Source organism: Pygocentrus nattereri, chromosome 1 (genome assembly GCF_015220715.1).
Source record: "Pygocentrus nattereri isolate fPygNat1 chromosome 1, fPygNat1.pri, whole genome shotgun sequence".
Classification (NCBI taxonomy): domain Eukaryota; kingdom Metazoa; phylum Chordata; class Actinopteri; order Characiformes; family Serrasalmidae; genus Pygocentrus; species Pygocentrus nattereri.
Window position 1 is genome coordinate 1,070,621 of NC_051211.1, and position 4,380 is coordinate 1,075,000.

Consider the following 4,380-nt stretch of genomic DNA (forward strand, 5'->3'; position numbering starts at 1 on the left):
CGGTGAGTGTGTATAGGAGGGTTTAACCTTGACCGGCGCATTCCATGTGAATATTATTAAAACTGAAGGCTCTAACAGTCACGGTTCCCCGCTGATGACCACAGTCCTGGTGATAGCGCAGGTTCTAAATTGGACCGAATCATGACGACACATGACCTCACGACCCATCCGTCCTCCCCGCCCGCTTTGCCTCCGTTTCTTCAGGCTGGTCCGCTGCCCACGTAAGCCCACCGCACAGCCACCGAATTACGCTTCGCTCCTTATTTTGTCTCCCACTCAGAAGATAGAGGCCGGCATCCTTGACTTGGCCACATAATGGAACATGATAAGGGCTTGTTTTGCATGAGGGGTTCTGTTCCGAACGCTGGAAAACAGCTCCAAATTTAGAAGATCTGAAAAGTCTGGAGAATGTCACAGAGTCACACAGGAAAGCGGAACAATAGCTTCGAGCCACTGTGGAATTTTGGGTGTACCCAACGGGGGCACCAGCTTTCGGAGCACGGGTCTTTATTTGGAGGCTATCAAAGTCTGATGGAATTCAGTGAATTCAGTGAAATCAAACATTTTAGAAATAAAGACTCTGAAATGGTTCCTGCACTTGGACTTGGAGCGAGAACCCTGATCTGATAAAGAGCTGCTTTAAACTTTAACACGATTCTCCACACTTGCACCTTATTTACAAAAAAAGAGGGGTCTTCAAGGGTTCCTTAGTAAAGACAAAGGTTCTTTATAGACCTTGAAGACTGACAGAACTGCCTGCAAGCTTAAACGACCTGGCGTTGTATGTGGTTTTATATAGTTCTGCTATTGTGATCTGAAGCTTATAAACAGTAACAGAACCCTTTTCCTTTTCAAAAAGGTTCTATGTAGAAACCATCTACAGCAGTCTACACTCTTAATAACCAAGCCTCTTCAAGAATTCTTTAGTAATGAAAATGGTTCTATATAGAACCACGAACCCTCAAAGAACCCTTTGTGGGCTTAAATGGTTCTTTGCATGATGAAATGGTTCTTCAGATTGTTGGAGAATGTGTTGTACATGGTTCTATATTGCACCAAAAAGATTTCTGCTATTGTTAAAAGCTTGACATTATAACAGTAGCAGAACCCTTTTTTGGTACTATATAGAACCTTTTCAAAAAGGTTCTAAATAGAACCATCTACAGCAGTTTACCCTCTTAATAACAAGGTTCTTCAAGAGTTCTTTATGAAAAGAAAACTGTTCTATATAGGACCATGAACCCTCAAAGTACACTTTGCATGCTTAAATGGTTCTTTGTAGATGAGATGGTTCTTCAGATTGTTGGAGAATGTGCTGTATATGGTTCTATATAACACCAAAAAGGGTTCTGCTACTGTTGTGATCTCAAACTTGTATATAATAGCTGAACTCATTTTGGTGCTACATGGAACCGTTTTCAAAAAGGTTCTATATAGAACCATATACAACACATTCTCCATCAGCAGTCGTGGGCTGGAGGTTAGGGATCCAGCCTTGTGACCAGAAGGTCGCCGGTTCGATCCCCAGAGCCGACAGCACATGACTGAGGTGTCCTTGAGCAAGACACCTAACCCCCAACTGCTCCCCGGGCACTGCGAATTGGGCTGCCCACCACTCTGGGCAAGTGTGCTCACTGCCCCCTAGTGTGTGTGCTCACTAGTGTGTATGTGGTGTTTCACTTCACAGGTGGGTTAAATGCGGAGGTGAAATTTCCCCGTTGTGGGACTAATAAGGGTCTCTTAATCTTAATCATTCTAAGCAACTGTTTCACCATCTGTAACGAGGAGCGAGGAGGCGGACGCACGCGCTGAGATAAGCGAGATTTATTAAGGGCAAATCCGGGGTCATAGTTGAGACAGTCCAGGGTCGATGAGCCAACACGGATAAATCGGGGTTCAGACATGACAGACCAGAATACAATCAACAACACAGAGATTCAAACGGAGCCAACAAACAGAACGATGCATCAGAGACCAGCAAACACGGGGTTTGGTGACGCTCATGGGGGCTCAGCAAAGCTGCTTTGTGACAACACCTGCTGTCAAAAGCACTATATGAATAAACTTTGACTTGACTTAACTAATAAACGGTTCTTTACGTGGTTGAATTGTTGTTCATTGGTTTGGAGAAGCTGAATATGGAAATGAAAAAGTACAAACATGCACCTTTTCTCTGGGAAAGTGAATAGTAGTGCCTTTAAATGCCTCACAAGGACCTCAAAGGGGACATTTCTGAATAATTAACTGGTTAGGATGTAAACAAAGTCATTCACAGAGGTTTGGTGTGAAACGAGTCAGAATTATTCACACTTCCAAAAGCTCCGCCACGGAAAGTGATGACATGATAATGAACATTTTTCCTGATGTCTGAAACACTGTTTTATGATCATTTTTACTTAACAGTAAATAAAGTGTCTATATCTGTGTTGTAGTCATGGCGACGCCTGGTTCCCATCACCACCACTGGAAAGACGTCTGAACCACTTCACACCAAACCCTCTGATTCACTCTGTTTACTGTTATTCCAATGGCAATTATTCATTCGCACCTTTAAGAGTACATTTACACCTTGCTTTGTAGACCTTTAAAAATAAAGACTCTGAAATGCTTCTTGCACTTGGCTGGACTGAAAAACCCTCATCTGATAAAGAGCTGCTTAAAACTTTAAAGATTTTCTCCACTGTTGCATTTTATTTGCAAAAAATGAAAAACATTAAAGATGCATTGACAGGTACAATCTTAAAAAAGATGATTGAACCCTCAAAGAACCTTTTATATGCTTAAAAAGGTCTTTCCATGGTGATTGATGAAGAATGTATTGTACGTGGTTCTATATTGCATCATAAAGGGTTCTGCTATTGTTACAAGCTTGGCATAACAGTTGCAGAACCCTTTTACTAAATAGAACCGTTTCAAAAATGTTCTAAACAGAACCATCTACAGCAGTCTACACTGAGAAGGTCCTTCAAGGGTTCTTTAGTAAAGAAAATTCTTCTATATAGAATCACGAACCCTCAAAGAACCCTTTACATACTTAAATAATAATAATAATAATAATTATTATTATTATTATTATTGGGCGGCAGTAGAGAGGGAAGTAATGCTGATATAATGTCATCAGCATAGCAGTGAAAGTTAAAACATTGGTTGCGGATGATCCGACCGAGCGGGGAGATGTAAATGATAAAGAGGAGCGGCCCAATGACAGATCCTTGGGGTACACCACGATCTACAGGAGGGATACCAGATTTGTGGGAGCCCATTGAAATGTATTGATGCCTATCAGCAAGGTATGACTGTAACCGCTGAAGGGCCAGTAATGCCAACAGATGACAGTCTAGATATAAGAACATTATGGTCAAAAGCAGCTGTTAAATTAAAAAGAATCAGGATGTTAAGAAGTCCAGCATCTGATCCAGCAGAGAACGATGCAGATGCAGACAGTAGAGAAGCCAAAAATGAAAAAAAAGGACAGCGACGACAAGAACGACAGCAAAAACAGTAGCTGTAGAGAAGAGGCAGCAACAGGCGTGCACTGTGTACTCTCAACTGGACACCATCAAACTACGTACTCTCAACGAAGAAACTCTCCTAAAAAACGACGTTATAGAGCCCTCGTTTCTCAGTGTCTTCTAATGCGGTTACAGTTCACAGATATTTTCATGCTTTAGGTTCATTGAATGGGGATCACACCATGTGCAGTGAAAGTAGGAGTTGCTAAATGATCTGTATGGTTCCTCAGATGTAAATGGGACTGTGGATCTTCTCACGAGCTTATGCGGGAGTAAGAAGCCTCCCTTTGCCGAGAACGCTCTAAAACTATGTGTGTGGAGAGGATAAGGTGCACGTGGTAGATGGAACATAAAGATAGATCACCACAAGATTGTCTGTCTAGCAAAAAGCCAGGGTGAAAACATTTTCACCAACAGGTTCTCTCAGCCGCTGGGTTCTGCACTTCCCCGACTGATTCAGGACCAGTGCACGAGCGAATCAGTGAACTCAGGGATGGATCACAGTCTTTAGAGGCCCCTGAACTCGAACAACAAACATACAGTAAATAATCAAGATTAAACAGCAGTTTGTGTTTGTGCTCATGCAATTTAGTATCTGGTCCTTTGTTTTGAAAATAAACAAACCGAACCTCAGTAACGTGCAGTGCTGTGTTGGGCCTACATTATAGCAGTTTTGTGCTTTTGCTTCTCGGTTTTGTCCAACAGAAACTGAGCTGTAGTGTTGTTTTCAATAACAACATCCCTCTGGTCAATAATTATACATAATTAGAGGAGCCGGATAACAGGTAACATCTCAAAGTCAAAACATCTCAAACATCAAAGTAAATAAATTCTAAACCACAGCACATATCATTTCTACAGATGTACT